The sequence below is a fragment of the Nelumbo lutea genome, chromosome 3 (genome assembly GCF_056320005.1).
Source record: "Nelumbo lutea isolate HS-2025 chromosome 3, American lotus-T2T, whole genome shotgun sequence".
NCBI lineage: Eukaryota > Viridiplantae > Streptophyta > Magnoliopsida > Proteales > Nelumbonaceae > Nelumbo > Nelumbo lutea.
In genome coordinates, this window is record NC_142686.1 from 32649383 (window position 1) to 32672971 (window position 23589).

The 23589-nt window shown below is 39.6% G+C and overlaps 2 pseudogenes across 1 annotated transcript; both read left to right on the forward strand.

Annotated features, from left to right (window-relative positions):
• The first annotated feature begins 303 nt into the window (after positions 1 to 303).
• LOC148864080 (3-ketoacyl-CoA synthase 6 pseudogene) lies at positions 304 to 1988 on the forward strand (annotated as a pseudogene). The gene has a single exon (XR_016110824.1). The product of XR_016110824.1 is annotated as a 3-ketoacyl-CoA synthase 6 pseudogene (transcript).
• Positions 1989 to 21935: 19947 nt separating this feature from the next.
• LOC148864081 (3-ketoacyl-CoA synthase 6 pseudogene) lies at positions 21936 to 23390 on the forward strand (annotated as a pseudogene).
• The last annotated feature ends 199 nt before the right edge of the window (positions 23391 to 23589 follow it).

The following is a 23589-nucleotide window of genomic DNA, read 5'->3' on the forward strand; positions in this document are numbered from 1 at the left end:
CGATGCCAAAATGGCACTAGACCTAAATCACATGGTATTAATTGAAAATTTTCCTTTTTTTTTTTTTATTTTGATATATTTTGAAGGACTCTGTACAACCGAAGCAGGCATATTTCAACCCATAACCCACCACCAGGTGCAGGTGGCCCCCACTACGACCAGCAAGAGACCATACCAACCACCTGATTTACACCGATGTGAAACATTTCTACAACCTTGGTGCAGAAAATTGTCTACACCAAACCAATAACACCTTTCTCGTCCAAAAACTATTATAAATAGAGACTTCCAGGCTCCATCACCAATTCACCATATAAGCATCTCTCTCTCTTCCTCACCATGGAAGCTACTGGTTCAGATCTAAATCTCCAAACTTATAAGTTCTTAGTGCGTCATGCATATTCAGTCCTTTTTGATCTCCTCAGAGTCTCCAGTTTCTTGAGCATGATTTTGATGGAAGCTTTTCTGTTTCTAAACAAATGGAGACCCATCTACCAACTCCTCCCCTTATCTTATTTTGTTTTGTTCCTTGTAGTAGTTCAACGCTTTCTTTCAAGCACTTGTTCCATCTATATGGTGGACTACTCATGTCTGAGGCCACCGGGCTTCTGTAGGGTCCCTTTATCATTCTTCATTGAGCATGCTTCCATGGCGAATATCTTTAACAAAGAAACCGTGGATTTTATGGCCAAAATCATCACTTCTTCTGGACAAGGAGAAGAGACCTACCTCCCACCCTCACTGCACTACATCCCACCAAGAGCCCATCAACAGGAATCTATTAATGAAGTACACATGGTCCTGTTCCCTGCCATGGACGACCTTCTCTCTAGAACCAACATATCTCCTGCTGACATAGATATCCTTATTGTTAACTGTAGTGGCTTCTGTCCATCTCCTTCGCTCCCTTCCATCATCGTCAACAGGTACGCCATGAGAGATGACATTAAGACCTTTCATCTCTCTGGAATGGGTTGCAGTGCTTCGGCAATTGCTCTCACTCTCGTCAGTGATCTCCTAAAGGTTTACAAAAACTCTAACGCTGTCATTCTTAGCACCGAGATCCTCTCCGCCGGGTGGTACCCCGGCAACGAGCGATCCAAGTTGCTCCTCAACTGCACCTTCCGCATGGGCGGTGCAGCCATCTTGCTTACAAACAGAAACAAAGCCCGAGAAACCTCCAAATACAAACTGTTTCGAACGGTGAGATCCCAAAAAGCCTTCAACGATAAAGCTCATTTTTCTGTAATGCGAGAGGAGGATTCCGAAGGCAAGCTGGGGGTAAACATCAACCAGAACTTCCTGGAGTTTGTTGGCGAGACTCTGAGGTCGCACATCACTCTCTTTGGTGCATCCATCTTGCCGTTAAAAGAGAAGCTTCGTTACACTCTTTCTGTACTGAGGAAGCGATTGATGATCAGCCAATCTGGAGATATTTACATGCCCAACTTCAGATCTGTGATACAGCATTTCTGTTTACCAGCATCCGGAATACCTTTTACAAGGAAAATAGGCAGTGGGTTGAAGCTGACCGAAAGGGAGATGGAAGCAGCCATCGTGACGTTGCAGCGGTTCGGAAATCAGTCCTCAGCTTCCATGTGGTACGAGTTGGCCTACATGGAGGCAAAGGAGATGGTGAAGCAGGGTGATAAGGTGTGGCAGCTTGGGTTGGGGACTGGGTGGAAAGCCTCTAGTGTGGTATGGGAGTGCCTCAGGGACTTGTCGGATGAGAAGGACAAAGGGCCATGGTTTGATTTGCATTGATACCTAGATATCCCAATCCCCATGCTCAATATCTATCAATGACCCACGTTTCTAGTTTGGCATGTATCGGTGATGATTTCTTGAAAATCAATGCCATGTCGGAGCCACGTCAGGATTATAGTAATCAGTCTTATATAAAAATTTCTGTTTGGTTGGCCGGTTTTTGGTGATTTTCAGGAAATTGGCCCAAGAACCATTATTGAAATCAACCCTTTTCAGTATCACCTTTTTTTAGTGATTTCTTGATTTCTAGCTTGTTCCGGATTTTTTTTAAGATGACATGGCATCCAATATAGTATTGAATAATCACTCCAATACAAAAATTATCGGCTCTTGAAGATAAGTACCAAACAGGTTTAAAGCTGATTTTTCAAAAATTAGTTTAGAAGGTAGATATGATATCAAATAACAAAATTTACCAATTTTTGAAAAAAACACTGATATAAAAAATCACTGGTTTTTGAAAATTCCGTAAAAAAGAATCAGTATCGATGCCAAACACCACCTAAAACTTTCTTTATAGTTGCGGGCTTGGAGGAGGATGTTCAAAATCTGAAGCTGAATTATATTATTATATGCAATCAATACTGGTTTTCTCTGAATTCAAATCTATCTAATTAAGGTGACGTTTGGCATCTATGATGATTCTTCACATCTGATTTTTAGAAAATCGGTGACTACCGAAATCAATGACTTTCCAAAAATCACCCTTTTTTGTTATTTGATATCATTTAATTTTTTCTATGTAAGCTAATTTTTAAGAAACTAATCAGTTATGAGATTTGGTATCATTTAATTTCCTCCATGTAAGCTAATTTTTAAGAAATCAGTTATGACTTATGAGATTGTTTGGTATTGATTTTCAAGAATGATTATTTTTCATTGAAATTATTATTCCAGCACTATCATGATTTAGATACCATCTAATGGTATAAATGGTGGATCCACATCTAACGGTTTAAATTAAATATAACAGTATTTATGCAGAAAATTTACAAAAATGTTTGAAATGGCGAAAAATAACAGAAAATTACATATTTCTTTTTGCAAGAAATTAGCAGATTTTTTTTTCAGGAAAATAATAGAATTTTGTGAAGCATTGCATTAAATAACAGAAATTGCATATTTTTGCAGAATGTTGCAGAATGTTGCAGGAAATTTTAGAAAATAACAGAAATTTGCAAAAAAATAGTGAATCTCTGACCACCTTGGTTGCCATTCATCTATATACACCTACAAACTCGTAAATATAACAACTCAATCATACTTAGCATGGTCTGAAGTTTCCGAAGCTCTCTAGATTGGCATGTGATATTTTGGCAATTCCAGTATCATCCTAGAGAACATTCAGTACTAGGGGTAGAATAGTGGATCAATATCATACTTCATTACTTCCAGAAATAGTAGAGGCTCTAGTTTGTCGGCAAGACTGGTTAGAAGCTCCAACAACAAAAAATAAGTTAAAAATTGGATTTTGAATCAGTTGTTCTCTTTCCTATATGTTTTTGTTCATTTATATGTTTTTGTTTCTAATATGTGTATTATTATGTTTTAGAATTGGGTCTTGAATGTGTGGCTTCTACAACTGACACTAACTAAACATGTAATTTATGACAAATGGTCTACGATTAACTTATTTGATTTGCAAAATGTTCGTGTTTATCTAATTTGACTAAGCAAATGCTTTTTTTAGGATATCGGAGTATATGCCTTGCATCTAGATTGGACATTTTTGCTTTAAATTGGGGTGTAAGGATTTCCACTAGTGTAAATGAATGAGAGCTAAATATTCCGAGTGAAAATTCTGGTTAATTTTTCTTTAAATTTGATTTCTGATTAACTATTTGTCAAAAATAGTTTGTGGACAAGCGCTGCACTCACAACACCCATCTAATGTTTGTTAGCTGCATGTAAATTATGATTTTTGAAGCAGAATGTCCATGAATTTTAATTTATTTATCACCTCTGCAAACTTCACTATCTCTGTAGTCATCTGGGATAAAAAATAGTTTGTGGGCAATATTCTTTCCTTGACTATGGTCAGTCATGTTCATTTGGTGTAGAAGTCTGTCAAAGCGTCTGCAAGCTCTTGCATTGAAACTCTATTTGGCTTGTATTTGTCTCGTTTAATAGGTGTGGGATCAAAAGCTAAATACCTGTTAATCTGCAGGACCCAGATTAACAGATATCTGTTCTGCAGTTTGGATGGGATTCTCTGTTCTGCAGTTTGGGTGAGAGAGGGGAATAAGATGATGGCATTCTCTGTTCTGCAGTTTGGATGGGATTGGGTTTGCTACTAGTTGGTATTTTCAGGTTGGGGGTTGCCCCTGTTAGTTGGGTATTTCATCATTATTTGTAATTGGTAGTAGGCTTGCCTCTTGTCTCAGTCTGTTAAGTCTGGGGCTTGTGGTGGCCTTGTAAATTGTGAATTCTGTGTTGCTTCTCTGGTCCTCTATCGCAACAAGTTGTGCCTCCATTCAGATACCTGATGGTAGTACCTTCAATTCAAGGATTCTCTCTCAGAAAGTATAATTTGTAGGACTGTCAGAGATGGTTTGGTTCCTTTGACAAGTCCTGTCCTGCCACAATGAATTTGTATGCTACAGAAACTGGCCAAGTTGGTGCTCCTGAAGATGGCCCAAATATTAAAAAAGTGTGTCAGTAGTCAGTGAAATTATACTTGACAGGAAAGATACTCAATTACACAGCAAAAATTCTGTTGATGAACCCAAAAGCATATTGTTCAATGTTACACCCACTGTATCCCAAGATCAAGCAGTTTCTGCTCATGCTGCTAAGGATGATGATACCTCAAGCTTTCTTGATCCTCCTGTCGCACATGCAGAAAAATGTGATATTGTTAATCAGATGGTTGGACCATGCAACCTTATAGAGTGCAGTAATTCCATGTTACGGTTACAGGAAGAGGAAAGCTCCACTGGTAACAGCAGGTGCATTTTTGAGGATATTCCAGATCCTCTCATGGAGCCTGCCAATTATCAAGACTACAATAATGTGCTCTCTAATTGTGAGTTACAACAGAAATATCTGTTAAAGGACAATTGCTTTGAATTGGAGACAGAACCTGATAATGAATCAAGGGGCTTTGTTGAGCTTGTAGGACACTATGTACACCCTGCCCCAGTTCTGTCTGTAGCTTTGAGCACAAAAGGATATGATATTCATGTTTGTGTTTGATGTGGCATTCTGTTGGATGAGGATAGAACACTTTTTATCTACAAGATTTCAACCAAAGAGTAAGGTGGAGGTTGTCCTTCTTTAGTGGCTTACTCTTCAATCATGTTTCCAGTTATTAAAGACAGATTTGGTAGAGAAGTATGTTTTCAGAAATTCTTTACATGCATTCATGAGTTTTTTTCTCTCTCTATTCCCTGCTAGTATGCTTAGGTGCTTGTAATATTTATGTGACATTTGTGTTTCTTTTTCTAGATTTCGTTTGAAAGACAAGGAGGATTTCAGTTCACTCCTGATGGGGACTGCCTTGTTTGTCTTAACAGTATCAAGGCACCTTCTTGCAGGTTGCTCATCTTGTTTTTGCATATGTTGGTTCTTAGCTACATGATGAACTCAAAGAAATGAAACTAGTACTAATGGAACATGCAATTTTTTTTCAGGGATCAGAGCATTCATTGTTTGTGTTCTGTTTGTACATCAAATTCCTTTGAGGAGAATGCTGTTAAATTAAGTTGTACGTGTACAAATTGGTTATTTTTCGGTGGTGACCAAGTTGAAAACGATTGAGAGGGTCCGGAGTTTAATGGTTTGTGAACCAAATCATCTTGTTGCTGTTGAAGAGAGTGGAAGATTGGATGTTTGGGTCATGAATTCGACATGGAGGTGATTTGTTGTCAAACATATAAAGTTCATAGTTTGCTTGTTTTTTATGAGCTTCAATATTATCATGAGCTAGGCCTATCAAGCCATAGAGATCACACTTCTAGCTTCTTGTGCCCATATATTTCTATTGTCAAACACTCAAATTTTCTAATTGATCTTTGGGCAAGATCTTGGTAATTGATTCTAACGTAACCAGTTCTGGTCACGTACCAATTTTTTTTTTTTTTTTGGCTAAGTACCTTGTCATTTGACCTGCTCCCAGGAGAGGATGGTGGAGCTCCCTGGTGGTGAACTGCCTGGGGGAGAGCTATGCCGAGCTATGGAGAGCTATGCCGAGCTCCCTGATGGCTAACTGCCTGGTGGAGAGCTATGCCGAGCTGTGGAGAGCTATGCCGAGCTCCCTGATGGCTAACTGTCTGGGAGAGAGCTATGCCAAACTGCCCAAGCTATGCCGAATTGGGGAGAGCAATGCCAAGCTCCCTGATGGCTAACTGCCTGGGGGAGAGCTATGCCAAGCTCCCTGATGGCTAACTGCCTGGGGGAGAGCTGTGCTGAGCTCCCTGATGACTAATTGCTTGGGGGAGAGCTATGCTGAGCTCCCTGGTGGTGAGCTACCTTGGTGGACTTATCATTTGACCTACTCCTAGGCGGCCTGTAACTCAGAGGATGGTGGAGCTCCCTGGTGTAGCGCAACCCGACTTCCCTCTACGTGTGGTGATCTCCTCTCCTTTGTAGGCGGCAGGAGCTGAGGGACCTATGAGAACTCCATCTTTTTCTCCTCTTTGTAGGCGATGGGAGCTGAGGAACCTGCGAGAACTCCATCTTTCCTCCTCTTTGTAGGCGGCGGGAGCTTGAGGAACCTGTGAGAACCCCATCTTTCCTACTCTTTATAGGTGGTGGGAGCTGAGGAACCTGCGAGAACTAAACCAGGGGGCCCGGGAATATTTACCCGGAAGGGACTCTCCGATGCCTAAGTTAGCACTCTGATTGTAGAGAGCTTGAAGATGATATTAAAAGAATGAGAGATCTAGAAAGTAGGGATTACCTCATTTTTTTTCATTCTCTCTCCCTTGGCTTTGGGGGTCGGAGTCCTTATATAGCGGTGCCCAGTCACATCAGGCATAACCGCCATTGCCCTAGCCATTACTGCCAGGAATGAGGTGGCAGGTGCAGGCGACTACTGTAGGGTACGGACTCGTCAGGCGTGTCATGCTTTTCAGAGACGGTAGACACGATGCTGCCTGGCAAGAGATATGGGCATTGCCACCAGATCTGTTAGGTACGGTTGTCAGGCTGGAGATCTTCCAGTGATATGCCAAACTTCTCTTCTGTACCGAGCTACCCTGCAAGTGGTGAACTGCCTATGGCGATGAGCTCCCTGATGGCTACTTGGTGACAAGTTCCTTGGCGAGCTCCTTGGAGAGTTGTCGAGCTCCTTGGTGGCGAGCTCCCTGGCGAGCTCCTTGGAGAGCTACTGAGCTCCTTGGTGAGCTATCGAGCTCCTTGGAGAGCTGCCAAGCTCCTTGGCGAGCTCCTTGGAGAGCTGCCGAGCTCCTTGGCGAGCTGCCTAGCTCCTTGGTGAGCTGCCGTGCTCCTTGGCGAGCTCCTTGGATAGCTGTCGAGCTCCTTGGAGAGTTGCCTAGATCCTTGGAGAGCTCCTTAGAGAGTTGTCGAGCTCCTTGGCAAGCTCCTTGGAGAGCTGCCTAGCTCCTTGGTGAGCTCCTTGGTGAGATGCCGAACTCCTTGGTGAGCTCCTTAGAGAGCTGCCTAGCTCTTTGATGAGCTGCCGTGAAGTGCCAGGTGTCATAATTCCATTGGAGGGCCAAATCTGCCCTCATCAGATTCTATATGCTAGAATGTTGTAGGTTCTTTATGCACGTGAATATTAGTAGATGAGGTTAATTATGTCTACAACATAATTCCTCATTAGTTAAGATGAAAGATGTATCCTTCAAACGGGGGTTCATATGGTGCCAACTACAGATGGCCATATTGGTTTCTGCACACAAGAACATAATTCTGAAAAAAAAAAAAAAAAGGCTTGCTGATTTGTTCCTTTCCTTGCAGTGGAGAGATTGCTCAGTTTCATTAGTGGATGATTGGAGGGTCTTTTCATACTGATTCCATAAAAGCAATTAATTTGCATCTGCTGGATTGCTGGTGATGACAAGCTTGTCAAGATTCCACCCATACTCATGATTCAAATTTGGAGTCTTAGGACAAGAATTGAAGTAGTGTTCTCACTTGCAAGAATGCCATTATTGATTGATCTGATCAGATGCTGGATGCAATTAATCTAGTTATGTAAGTGGTTCTTCACTTGAGAGAAGTGATAAGCTTTGTCGATATAGGACAATTAGTAGGGACGAGAAAACAATATGGAAATCAATAAGGGCTGAAACTTGAGATATGGATTTTATATATTTGTGGAAATTTTAGTATATTTCTACAATTTTTTTTTTATATTTTGTGGGCTTTCATGTAAATTTTAAAGTTTAGTTTGGACTGGATTGGGTCCAATCCGATCCATTTGTATTTCAATTGGACTGAATCGGATCCGAATTGTATGGGATTTGGTCCAGTCCATTTGGAAATGGACCAATGATGGACTGGACCAAATCCAGTCCAATTGACAGCCCTAAAATTCATACTGCAAAAACCAGCAGCTGTCTTCTTCACTCCTCGGCTTTCTATGATCTCTCTAATCTTATCCAAATAATAGAACAGAACCACTCTCTCTCTCTCTCTGTGGCTCTAGTTTCAGCGGTTGCGTCAATGCTAGCTGTTGCGAAAAACCCAAGAAAACAGATTCAAATGACACCCAACTTGAAAGTAAAAGTAGTGATAAAGAGAAACAAGCACAAAGAACATACATAGATTTAGGTGGTTTGGCTTATAACCTATGTCCACAGGCGAAGGAGGAACAAAAATCCACTATGAAGTTGGCAATGGAGAAGAAATACAGAGTTGTGCCCTCATAGAAAAAACCCTAAGCCCCAAATACACCCAATGTCTCACTCGTCTCTCACAAGACAAAGACTTTGTATATAGGAAAGAAAACCCCCCAAAATACATAACCCTTCATATTCGGTTCGGACCTATAAGATGCATGAATATGGATCGGGTCCATACCGCCCTACGCATCCACCACAAATCAATATTAAAATTTGCCTTTGGGTTTTTCTCAAATTAATTCGGAACGAATTCATGAAGCGGGTTGCCACAAAGAATTCAAGGCACAACCATAACACCAGCTCTTCAAGCTATGAGCTTCCAAGCTTTACAAGCACTCAACGCTTCCCCACCCCAGTGGAGCCGCTGGCCATCCATTGCTGCGGTGACTCACATCATTTGCAGATGAAAAACAAAATACATGATAGTAATCACCCACCAACAGTCATTAGCACTAGCAGGTGGTTACAGTCAACCTTGTGAACTTAAGGCTGCGTTGGGAAACGATGCAAATAAGTGTGAATGCAAATATGTAAACTGTAAAACAATCCATATAAATTGCAAAGTTGGGTTAATTTTGCACTAATAAATTTACCTTCTTACCAAACAGACTTTTAGCTGTAATGGATGCAAACACGAATTCAAATTTCAATAAAGCATATGCCTTTTTTTATCAAAAGCCCAGTTGAATGCAAATTTACTTCTTTTTTATTGATGTACTTTTACATCTTATTATCAATATAAATATGCATTGGAAAATCTGTTTTCTGTCATTTGTCAATGCATAAATGTAATGTTGCAAAACACAAGCAAAAGTGAAGCAAAGTGAAAATTTACCCTGAACTGTGATTTATACTCCATTTGTATCATTTCCAAATGAAGCCTAAGGCTCAGCTTGGAAGGAGTACAAATATAAATATGTAGAGTGCAAAACCTTGTATTTTATATTATTTTATATGTATTTGCACTGATCATATTTGTATTTGTACTCTATCAAAACTAATCCTAAGGCTGCGTTTGGAAACGATGCAAATAATTGTGAATGCAAATATGTAGAGTGTAAATGGTTCATATAAATTGCAAAGTTGGGTTAGTTTTGCACTGACAATTTTACCTTTTTAACAAACATACTTTTAGTTGTAATGGATGCAAACATGAATTTCAATAAATCATATGCTTTTTTTTTTATCAAAAGCCCACTTGAATATAAATTTACTTCTTTTTTATTGATGTACTTTTACATCTTATTATCAATGTAAATATGTATTGATCTGTCATTTGTCAATGCATAAATGTAATATTGCTAAACACAGGCAAAAGTGAACTAGAGTGCGAATTTACCCTGAACCGGGGCGACACTCATGAGGGGTTGTGCGGCGAGCACTTGGAGGGCAAAGCTCTAGCCCAGAAAGCGCTTCGACAAGGGTATTATTGGCCAACAATGAAGGTAGATGTCATTGAACTCGTTAGAAAATGTGACAAATGTCAGAGGCATGCCAACATTCACCACCAACCCGCTGCCGACCTCAAGTATCTCACCTGCCTGTGGCCCTTTGCACAGTGGGGCATCGATCTACTTGGGCCATTCCCGCCAGCAACGGGTGGAAGGAAGTTCTTAGTGGCAGCAGTGGACTATTTTACCAAGTGGGTAGAAGCCGAACCCCTCGTAACGATAACAGCCCGAAATGTCCAAAACTTCTTTTGGAAAAACATCGTATGCCGCTTTGGATTGCCTCGGGTATTGATTTTTGACAACGGCAAACAGTTCGAAGACATCAAATTCCAAGACTGGTGCCAAGACATGGGAATCCAACAGAACTTTACTTCAGTCGCACACCCTCAGGCAAACAGTTAGGCAGAAGTAACGAACAGAGCCATCCCCCGCGGATTAAAGGCACGATTGGATCGAGCTAAAGGAGTGTGGGCAGATGAATTACCCAATGTTCTATGGGCATACCGGACCACAGAGAAGACCGCTACGGGAGAAATACCCTTCAATCTCACATACAACACTGAAGCAGTGATCCCCGCAGAGATCGAAGTACCTACGTTGTGCTTAGAAACATACAATGATCAAACAAACAAAGATGAGCTACGTACCAATCTCGATCTACCCAACAAAGTAAGGGACCTTGCGTACATTAGGACCGCAGCATACCAGTAGAGAGTAGCTCGGTACTATAACACCAGGGTCAAGAAGCAAAACCTCCGCGTCGGTGACCTAGCCCTTCGTAAAGTTATGGTGCCTGAGCCCGGTGCTGGCAAGCTCGGGTCCAACTGGAAAGGTCCTTACCGAGTGAAACGAGTGCTCGAGGAAGGAACATACGAGCTCGAGACCCTTGAAGGAAAACAAGTACCTCGAGCATGGAATATTGTCAACCTAAGGCAATATTATCTGTAAGAATCGAGTAGGCCACGAGCCACTCCCAAAGCCTAAGGGCCAAAATACCGAGCTAATATAACCTCGGCACAACAAGACCCAGTCGACTCTATGGCATTGGCAGACTCCGAGAGTGGGCCACGAGCCACTCCTTCAGCCCAAGGGCCAAAACACCGAGCTAACAAAGAGCTCGGCATGAAGAAAGACCTAGCCACTTCAGTGGCGAAGGCAAGGTATGAAATATCAAAGGCGTAAGCAGCTTGGGTCTAAACCCTACGAAGCATAGCTCGTCTCAATACGCTGAAACTAAGGAATAACCAACCAATGCATAGTTCGGGCGTACATAGTAATCACTTCGCGGCATACCATAGAGGCCTTAAACGTTAAAAGACAAATCAGGACAACGACAACCGAAGAGTCCTACTTCAGGCATGTAGCTTTAATAGCTCAAATGATGAGATCGCTTTAGCAAAAATAAAGGAAGTTCATCATACTCAAAAGAAGGAAAAAACTTTCATTGTCAATAAAAAAAGGAAAAAAAAAAGAAAAGAAGAAAGGGAAGAAAAGAAAAGTAACAAGTGCAGTAACCAAGCTAAACAACTCGGGAAAGGTTTGGTTATCAAAGGGGACAACCGCCCAATTGAAAACTTGTGAAAGACCGGGTTTACAACACCCAGAAGCCACCAGAAGCCCAGAGAAATGCTGCCTCAAGGATCCGCTTCCTCATCCTCTGGAGAGTCAGGCTCCTCTTCATCCACTTGGTCCACCGTCTCAGGAGACAGACCCTTCATATTAATGTCATCGAGGTTGAGTCCGGAGAACTTCTTCCGAACCAGCCAACGACAAAGCTTAAACCTCGAGTGGTACGAACCCGAACTGTACTCCGCCTGGAGGTCCTGAAATTCCTGGGAGTCTTTAAAATCCTAGACCACTTTCTCTTGCTCAGCCTCCACCATCTAATCAAAGTTTCGAGTCCGATTTAGAAGAGTGGACTCCAAGTCCCGCACTTGCTGCCTAAGGAGCTCCCTCTCCACCACCATCCTCGATGATTCCTCCCTGTAACGTGTGCTCTCTTCAGAAAGCCGGGCGATTTGAGCCTCCTGGTCGTGGACGAGCAGCTCCTAAGACTCGCTCCCCTTGCGGGTGTGATGGAGCTCGCCCCGGATCCGATCGAGCTCACCCTGGAGCTTCTAGTTGGCAGCCCGCTGGTTGAGGGCGTCGACGTGATGGATGCATGTCTGGAGAGCCATGGCATGGATGGCGGAATTCACTTGTCGACGAAAAAGAAGATTAGAAGATAGTGGAAAAAGGCAAAACAAGAGAGAAAAAGGAAAAGTGTCACTTACCACCATGCAATGAGCAACGGCGAACGCGGAGAGGTCCCCGGGCTCCATGTTTCCCCACTAAGCGATCTCGTCATTAGTGATCGCCTTCCGACTCCTTCGGTGAGCCACCAGATAATCATTTACCCCTTCCCAGTTTCCCACTGGGAACCGGGGGTAAGGACGAGGCTGAAGGGGATTATAGGGAGCCTCCCTTGGCTGAGGGAGCTCGTTTTCCCCAGGGTTAATCCCACTAGCCCCCTCAGGTGGGGGCATCGGAACCTCGGGCGGAGGAGAGGGTAGGACCGCCTCAGCAGACCCGAACTCAGTACTTCCCGAAGGAGGGGTCCGGTCGGGGCGCGTCCTCTTCGTGTGGTGTCTCTAGCTGCCCAAGAGAAGGCACACGCAAATCGGCACTGGACATGATGCTGCCAAAATACCACAAGATATTATCCCAACAAGAAACAAAATACATGTATACATGATAGTCACAAGGCACTACACGACCTAAAAGACCGACCTACCTGGGCTCAAACACGCCTGTACGAGCTTCTCCTCGGTCAAGTAGTCCGAGCAAAGGAAGCCTACCGTCACCCAGGACAGCATCATTTTCTGAGTTTCAGGGTCCAACTCGGCCCCAGGGTCCTGGATGGCACCCCTCCAAGTAGTGGAGAAGGGCCACCCCTTGAGGTTATGGACCACAAAGTAATCCCGCTTCCAGGCAAGAATCTTATTCGGCAGCTCATACAAGAGCTTATAGCCGCGACGGGGAGAGAGGTAATAAAAGCGCCTCTCCGAAGGAACCCCAAGAGCAGCGTTCTTTATACAAAGGATAGAAACAAAAATATCAAGGTCCAAAGGAAGGCAATACTCGTAACACAGGGATATAGTCCCAACCATGTTTCGAATGGCGTTGGGATGAAGCTGGTCAATGGTGACGTTGAAGTGATTTAACACCTCCACTATCAGGGGGTGCAGGGGGAGACACAAGCCAACCTCGAGTTGTTCCTGAAAGATTACTATGTCATTGGGACCATGCTCCCAATGGAAGTTTCCAGTAGGGAGGCTGTAAACTAGGTCCCCAGGGAGGCGAAAGTAGCAGATTAGAGACCTGAGTCTCTCCGCTGTCATTAAGGAAGGGCCAAAGGTATCAGGCTCCCTCCCCTAGAAGTAGACGCCATGTCGCTAGAGGCCTCCCGAGCCTCCAGGATCTGCTCCTAGGCTCCCCCCGAGCTCGAGGGGGCATCATCGTCCTAGCCATCGCCCCTGTGATAGGTATGGTATGGGTACCTAGACATGGCTGACAGCGATTGGGACTCACCAGAGTAGGCAGATGGGAGCAGACTGAGGAACTAAGGTAGACTAGGTGAAGTACGCGACCTCATAATCCAAAGACAGCAAGATGGCGTGGGGGAAAAATAGGGCCCGAGGGGGCCCCTATTTATAGTCTCCACCCTTTAAAATTGATGGCCCAGATCAAACCGGATCCAACGGTCCACGGGCCCCCTGACCGCATGCCTTCTGAAAGCCGAAGGCGATTGACTGCATGCCTTCTCACAACAACGCCCCTATAAAAGCCCTCAGGCCAGAAGAGGAGCTTCTTCTGGAGACCTTTAATCTCTCGAATATATTGATAAAGCGCGACCCACCGGGTAAAATCCCCGGGAATCTTTCCTTTCATCTTCTTAGGTGCCGTCTGTTGCCAACAAGGAGCTAGTCAGCAGCTAGCTAGGAGTGCCCGGATCGTGCCGCATCAGTAACTATTAATTTATGATATTTGGATTTAATTAGTAGTATTTAGTAATGAGAATAACTAAAAATGTTTTAAATATACGATTCAATGAGGGTGAATGGGAGTTAATACCTTAAATGTGGGATTTAATGAGAAGGAATTGAATGCATTGAATAATATTATTCAAATAGCATTTTCTACCCTCACAATAAAGGGGCCATATTCCAAAAAAGGGGGTATTTTAGCCAAGAAAATTTCCAAAAATTTTAGTCTATCGTACTCTTTATAGTAGTATAGATATATTGTGGGGTTGTCTATCTTATCACGACTAGAAGGATAGAATAGAGGACATGAGGATATCAAAAGCTTCCAGGTCTCTACAACGATCAAAGTATTGGTATCAGGTATTGTATCAAATAGCTTGGATATAGATACAGATGCGAATACGCTCAACAATACTTGCACTCTAAAACATGTACACATCATACAATAATTAAGACTTATAATATTTAATTTTTATTAAAATTTTGGAAAATTTTATTCATTTAGAATATTTTTATATAAATTATAACTATTTTCAAATAATAAATATGTTTTCATTTTAACATATAATTTTTTCATGTAATTAACACAATATAACATATAAACCATTTAAGGTAGATAGATAAAATAAAATACTTTTATAATTTTCAATTTTTATTAAACTTTTGGAGAAATTAAATATTAAATTATTTATTTCAGTTTTACAATTAAAATTTCCAATTTTTATAAATAGGTTTTCATTTTTAACATACAATTTATGTGTAAAATAAAACATATAAATCATTTGAGGTAGATAAAATAAATTATTTTTATAACTCTTAGTTCTTATTAAATTTTTGGAGAAAAATGTATCTTAAATTATTATTTTAGTTTTTATAATTATAATTTTTATTTTTTATTAAAGTTCAAAAACAATTGAAAAGCTATCAATATACAATTTCATCAAACTAGCATCGACACACTTCTTATCGGTGCATTTCGGATTGTATCAACCAATACAATAGGGCCATGGATATGGATACAATTAGACCTGTTCATGGGCCAGGCCGGGCCGGGCTCGGGCTGGGCTTTCACTTGTCATTAAGGGAAATATGCTAGGCCCGAGCCCGAGCCCGAAGCCCAACCTAATAAAAAAACAACAATTTTCCCTATTCAAATTAGAATTAAAAATTCAAATAGTTTTTTTTCTATTTAAATGAACAATGGGCCTACAAGATGGTTTTTTCCCCCTTTCTTTTATATTTTAAAACACAATTTTACATTCTTAAATAAAAAAAAAATATTCAAATGGACATAATCACATTAATCACTTTTAATTCTAATATTAGGTCGGGCTCGGGTCAGGCTATTTTGACAAAACCCGAGCCCGGCTCGAATTTATTGCGAACCAGGCTTTTTGGCCCGAATTTAAGCCCGCGGGCCTATAACCACGTTCAAGCCCGTCCGGGGGTCAGGCCGGGCCGGGCCGATCCATCGGGCCACCCGGCCCATGAACAGGTTTAGATACAATACACCCCATATGGAGAGTTTGTATCAACACTTTAAACCTTTAGACCAAGAATAGTTAGTCACGCCAGTCTGTCTTTCCCATTTCAAAATTAAAATAAGTCATATTATCTAAAACCAACCATGATTTTTTCGCATTTGTCTTAACTGCTCATGATTTTCCAAAACCTCTATATAGCCCCTTCTCATTGAGATTTGTTTTCCAAAACACATCTTCATTACATCACCCTTAATAATCATTAATAAAATTTGTCCATGTAAGCATTTAAATATTTTACTGCCCCTAAATCGCAAGTCATCCTCATTAAATATTTTTGTAACAAAATTACACCTAACCCAAGTTGGGCACGCATTAGGCATAATCTACAGATATTTAAAATATATTTTTTAATAAGCTTTATTGACTAATCAAGGGTAGTTTGGTCATGTAAAAATCTTAAATGCTTATGTGGACAACTTTTGTTCGATCAATAACATTGACCAAACAAAAATCCAACTAAATGTGAGTTTTAGACAATAAAACTCACCAATAAGGGTAGGAATGGCAACGGGAGAGTTCTGGGCAAGGCACCCCCTCCTTGTCCCCGGTTCATAGCCAAAATCCCTTACCCCATACCTAATGGCGAGATAGGATTGAGGTGGGGTACCTCCTTTTCGGGGATGGGCAATCCCCAAATTTTCCCGATCCTAAGTCAACCACCCAAAAATACAATATTTGGGGGTATTTTAGAAATTGGATTATGGAATTTTATGGATATTTTAAACACTGATTATGGGATACTTAAGGTTTTAGGAATTTGGGGGAACTTTAAGGATATTTTAAAAATTAATATTAAACCTAAGCATATTTTAGGTTAACTATGGGGAATTATATGCAAGCCCCATCCTCCCCCGTCCCCGTTTAAGACCAAGGAAACTCACCAAATTTCGGGCAGGATATGGTCCTGGTATTATGAGGAAAGTAGCCATCCCTAAAAGGAGCTCTTTACAGGATATGGTCCTGGTATTAAATAGCTTGGATACAGATACGAATGCAGATACGCTCAATAATACTTGCATTCTAAAACATGTACACATCATACAATAATTAATACTTATAATATTTAATTTTTATTAAAATTTTGGGAAATTTTATTTTCTTAGTATATTTTTATATAAATAATAACTATGTTCAAATAATAAATATGTTTTCATCTTAACATATAATTTTTTCATATAATTAAAACAATTAAACATATAAACTATTTAAGGTAGCTAGATAAAATAAAATGTTTTTCAAATTTTCAAATTTTATTAAATTTTTGGAGAAATTAAATATTAAATTATTTATTTCATTTTTATAATTATAATTTCCAATTTTTATAAATATGCTTTCATTTTTAACATATAATTTATATTAAAATAAAACATGTAAATCATTTGAGGTAGATAAAATAAATTATTTTTATATCTTTTAGTTCTTATTAAATTTTTGGAGAAATTTGAATCTTAAATTATTTATTTTAGTTTTTATAATTATAATTTTTTTTTATTAAAGCTCAAAAACAACTGAAAAGCTATCAATATACAATTTAGTCAAACTAGGCATCAACAAACCCTACCCAAAAATACAATATTTGGGGGTATTTTAGAAATTGGATTATGGGAATTTAGGGATATTTTAAATATTGATTATGGGATACTTTAGGTTTTAGGAATTTGGGGAATTTTAAGGATATTTTAAAAATTAATATTAAACCTAAGCTTATTTTAGGTTAATTACGGGGAATTATATGCAAACCCCATCCCCGTTTAAGATCAAAGAAAACCCATCCAATTTGGGGCAAGAAAGGGCCCTGGTATTATGGGGAAGGTTGCCATCCCTAAACAGAGCTCTTTGGAGGTTTTGAAAGGTTGTGATGATTTTAAGAGAAATGTTAAAAAGTCATCGTGAGTTTAAGATGACTAAATCCAAATTTTAAAACCAATGTAAAAATAAGTGTTATAATTATGTAATACAAAATATGAAACAAAAATAAGTGTGATAAACATGAATTATAAATGAAATACAATATTTAAAAGCAATGTAAAAATAAAACCATTTTCATATCTAGATAGCAAGTCAATGGTCTAAACTTCTAGGTCAAATGGGTTTGTCTAAGATGTTAGAATTATGTAATAAATAAATAAATAAATAAATAAATATATATATATATATATAAACTCAAAGAAAAATACAAACTTTGTATCAATTATTTTGATAGATTTTTAATTTTATTACATATCCATCATATTAAAAGAATAAATGTAAAAATAAGAACTACTTTTATTGATGATGGAAACGGAATACATGATTTAAAATCAACCAAAAAAGCAAAATGATTTTTCAAATCCAGGTTTTTGGTTAGTAGTTCAACTGTCCATGTTAATTGATCATTTTTTTTCTTTATTATATGAGTTCTAATAAAAACACTGAAAAACTATTGTCGTCGTCATCATTTGAAACTAACAACGTGCACATTAGCAATCCTTTGCGATCAGATCACCATGCCTCTGTTGGCATCCCTTGAAAATTCCATGGCAAAAATGTAGTATCATCCCAGTTGTGAACATTATATTTGAAAATTAACTCCTCTAAAAAAACAGAAAACTAACTCTTCTTCTATTTTTATCTAGTTTGGTTTCTTTTGGTGAACGTCGGCAAGGAAGATTACAATAGGTTAAGGCCTCTAAGTTATATATAGACGTGCTGATATGTTTTTATTGCCATTATCTAGATCCTAGCTATCACTCTATCAGCAAGGCTAACTCTGATATGCTTTTTTATATATTTTTCTTAATTGTCTGATATATAAAACTGTTATTGGTCGAGGTCGATCAACAGAATCTGACACATTCAACAATTAATACAGTAGTGGAAACCCAGATATGAGACTGCAGTTCCACTTGTGCTAGTTGTGATCAAACTTGGTATATATCTATTGTTGACGTTTGGTGTGGCTAAGTAATTCAACAGCCTCAATTACATCACCAAAACTGGTACATTTATTTTTTGGTATAAATGTTGTAACAGTTTCAATTATACCACCAAAACTGCTACATTTATCTTTTGGTATGAATGTTGTAACAGTCACAATTACACCACAAAAAACTACTACATTTATCTTTTGAGATGAATATTGTAACAGTCACAATTACACCACCAAAAACTGCTACACTTATTGTGACTTCTCCACTTCCCTATTTTCTTCTATAAAATGGGTGCCTCCTAGGGGTAGTATGTGTATGGAGAGAGAGCATTAGAAGGCTAAAAAGATTGAGAGAACTTCATCACCATCTTCTGACAAGATCCACTCCTACTCTGTTTGGATCGTTCTTCTTCTTCTCTACTGCTATTAAGGGTTTCTCTCACCAGCTCAAAGCAGTCATCTATGCCCTTTTTTGAATGCTTCAAGGCTTTGTTAAAGGCATTTCGGCACTAGTAAGGTGGTCAATTTGTAGTTCTCTCATCAAGGACATGAATAAACATGTTTTTCTTTCTTCTCCCGTGGATGTAGGTCTTTTTGACTGAACCACGTAAATCTGGTGACATCATTACCTTTCTTTTGCTCTTATTATTTGCTTTATAATTCACATATTCCTCAATTATTTTTTTTTTTTGTTTGCCATATTAATTAATCGGTAATTCAGAGTTTAATCCTAACATCTATATATAATATCACCGCTGAATTCAAGAAAGAAAACAAGCATTGTAATGGCGAAATTAGTGCAATTAATTAAATGAAGGCCCCATTATTCAACATGCATATATGCTTCATGCAAAAAATAGCCTAGGACCCACAGAAATCTTTAGTACGCAGTTTCTCAATTCTGATTTAATTTGTAGATTCAGTGGCGCCACCTGATTCATCTCAGTTTCTCAATTCTGATTTGCCTAGTTGTGCAGCAACTACTTGCAGCAAGGTTCTGTCATTTTAAGCTGGTTGGTAATTCTGTAACAAAAATCAATCCACTGCAATGTCACATATCGCTGTTAGACTTAGAGTTTGCTCATTCTTTGTTCAGTGGTGTTAATTCTCTCAATCTTTATACCCTTCTTAGTGATTTACTTTCTATTTGTTTTGGTGATTTTATAGCATCTTTTGTTCCTATCAAAAACTAAAAAAGTTCAAGCCCTTTAGTTTTATTACCCCAAAGTAAAAGGTACAACTAGATAATGAAATTAAAAATTGAATCGGTTTAATTAACTGGCGAGTGCCGATTTCTCTTTTAGGTTAACAGAAAACCAAACTAGTACCATCGGTTTTTGTAAAACACTAAACTAATCAATTCCACTAACTAGAGTTTTCGGTTTTTCAGTTTTTGTTGAGCACCACTAGTCTTAGTGTTCACCAATCTCAAAGTCAGCTTGAGAACTGCTTTGCTAATGTTCATGGGCATGGTTTTTTAAACCAACCTGGAGATCGAACCGATCAAAGATCTGATTATCGGGTCAAGCAATTTGAATGGTTAACTGCATAGGTCAACGATTTATTGACCAAAATTAATGATTTTTGGAGAAAATCTAATTTTAAAGAAAAACTGAACCGATGACTTGACCAATTCTCGGTTTTTCCATGGGCATAATTTGCTCCCACCAACCAAACCAAACTAAAGTAGATACCCGTTTGATGTGTTCCAAGAGCTCATCAGACAACCCACTGCGCTTTCTATTATATATATTTGTTGTCAAAATAAGAGTTGGCAATGATCAATTCACGGTTGCAATTGTTATGAAATGGGTGAGATATATATATATATACAGAGAGAGAGAGGCAGGCCCACGTGCCTTGAATGACGTTTGTCTCCCCTGCTTACCGCCAATAGCTGCCCGGCGTAATGGGATATTTTTCTATGGGAAATTAAATTAAATCATTGGTGTAACAATTGAAGTTCATTAATTTTACTTGACTCAGATCTGGAAACTTTGTCAGTGGGGTGTTTTCTCCGGGGTCGACGTTGCTAGAAGGATAGAAGCAGACACGATGTAAATACGTTTTGGAATTGCATATAAATTATAATATATTAATATTCATTAAATTTAAAGTTGAATTATCAACATTATATAATCAACAATACTAGGACTCTAAAACATGTATGCATCATATTATAATGATCATTATAATTTTTAATTGTTATTAAAATTTTGGAAAATTTTATTTATTTGATATAAATAATAAATATGTTTTCATTTTTTTTAACGTATAATTGTTTCGTTTTAGTCTTTTAGACAATAAAACAAACCGAAAGAAGTAGGAATAGAAATGGGGCAGGTTCAGGGTAAGGGACCGCGAATTCGAGTCAACCACTTAAAAATATATTATTTGAGAGTAATTTAAAAATTGGATAATGGAAATTTAAGGATATTTTAAACATGGGATTATGAAATCCTAAATATTTTAGGAATTTTGGAGAATTTTAAGGATATTTTAAAAATTAATATTATACGTGAACATATGTTAGTAATTTATCATCAGATTTGGAGCGGGTTTGGGGGAATTATATGCAACCCGCATCTCCGCCCCATCCCCATTTAAGATTTGGGAAAACTCACCCAATTCAGGGCAACAGGGCAGGTCCCGGTTTTATAGGGATTGTTGCCATCCCTAAACTGGGGAATTGTTGCCAATTCTAGGTTTTAGCTTGCACTAGAGGTGTAAAACAAGTCGAGTCGTGTCAACCTCCCCTGGGATAACTTGGGGGGTTGGCCCGGCTCAGCCCATGCGGGCATGTGCCATGCCACGGGCCGGGCGGGTTTATGGGCCAAGCCTTGGGCTAGGCTAGGCTGTGGATCGAGCCAAAGCTACTTATTTAAAAACATTGAAAAAACGTAAATTTTTAATTTTATATGAATTTTGATGTATACAATTACTTATATATACAATAATTAAATAAATTATTATAATAAAATTGAAAGCAATTGTTTATTTTATTAATATATTATATACTATATGTTTTTATATAATTATAATTTATATAGTATATTATATATTATATTATATATAAATATATATATAATATATACAAATAATATATGAGTCGTGCGGCAGGCTAGGCCATGTTGGCACATGGGTCACAGGGTGGCACGACTCTCTCGACGACCCACGGACCATCATGTCAGGCCATGCCGTGCCAGTCCAAATTCGTACTAGGCCGCAGGCGGCATGACCCAATTTTCACCTCTAGCTTGCAGTGATTGTTGAGTTTGGAAAGAGTACAAATACAAATTTGTACATTAAAAATACATACAAAATAATACAAAATACAAAAACCTATTATAAATAGACATCTCGAGGCTCCAATATCATTATAACCACCTCTCTCTCTCTCTCTCTCTCTCTCTCTCTCCCCCCCTCCCCCCATGGAGGCTGCTGGTTCAGCGCTAAATCTCCACACTTCCAAGTACTTAATGCGCCATGCATATTCAGTCTTTTTTTATCTCATCAGGTTTTCCACTTTCTTGAGCATGATTTTGATGGAAGCTTTTCTGTTTCTAAACAAATGGAGACCCATCTACCAACTCCTCCCCTTATCTTATTTTGTTTTGTTCCTTGTAGTAGTTCAACGCTTTCTTTCAAGCACCTGTTCTATCTATATGGTGGACTACTCATGTCTCAGGCCACCGGGCTTCTGTAGGGTCCCTTTATCATTCTTCGTTGAGCTTGTTTCCAATGCGAATATCTTTAACAAAGAAACCGTGGATTTTATGGCCAAAATCATCACTTCTTCTGGACAAGGAGAAGAGACCTACTTCCCACCTTCACTGCACTACATCCCACTAAGATCCCATCAGCAGGACTCCATTAATGAAGTACGCATGGCCCTGTTCCCTGTCATGGACGACCTTCTCTCTAAAACCAACATATCTCCTGCTGACATAGACATCCTTATTGTTAACTGTACCGTCTTCTGTCCATCTCCTTCTCTCCCTTCCATCATCGTCAACCGGTACGCCATGAGAGATGACATTAAGACCTTTCATCTCTCTGGAATGGGTTGCAGTGCTTCGTCAGTTGCTCTCACTCTCGTCAGTGATCTCCTAAAGGTTTACAAAAACTCTAACGCTGTCATTCTTAGCACCGAGATCCTCTCCGCCGGGTGGTACCCCGGCAACGAGCGATCCAAGTTGCTCCTCAACTGCACCTTCCGCATGGGTGGTGCAGCCATCTTGCTTACAAACAGAAACGAAGCCCGAGAAACCTCCAAATACAAACTGTTTCGAACTGTAAGATCCCAAATAGCTTCCATCGATAAAGCTCACTTTTCTGTGATGCGAGAGGAGGATTCCCAAGGCAAACTTGGGGTAAACATCGACCAGAACTTCCTGGAGTTTGTTGGCTTGACTCTGAGGTCGCACATCACTCTCTTTGGTGCGTCCATCTTGCCCATAAAAGAGAAGCTTCGTTACACTCTTTATGTACTGAAGAAGCGATTGATGATACACCAATCTGGAGATATTTACGTTCCCAACTTCGGATCTGTGATACAACACTTCTGTTTACCAGTGTCAGGAATACCATTTATAAGGAGAATAGGCAGTGGGTTGAAGCTTACAGAAAGGGAGATGGAAGCAGCCATCATGACGTTCCATCGGTTTGGAAATCAGTCCTCAGCTGCCATGTGGTACGAGCTGGGCTACATGGAGGCAAAGGAGATGGTGAAGCAGGGTGATAAGGTGTGGCAGCTTGGGTTGGGGACAGGGTGGAAAGCCGCTAGTGTGGTATGGGAGTGCCTCAGGGATTTGTTGGATGAGAAGGACAATGGGCCATGGTTTGATTGCATTGACAACTATCCCATCAATGGTTCACGTGTCTAGTTTAATTCCTACGTATGTACTACTGTTTGTTGATGATATCATAAGTGGAAATTTAATTAAATGTAGAAACTTTCTTTTTTAGCTAAGTAAGAGAGGCTCCCCAACATGGGATGTTCATGCACAATCTGAAGCTGTATTGTACTATATATGCAATCAGTCTCTCTCCAAATCTAGTCACTTATTGACTTATCAGTGTTAT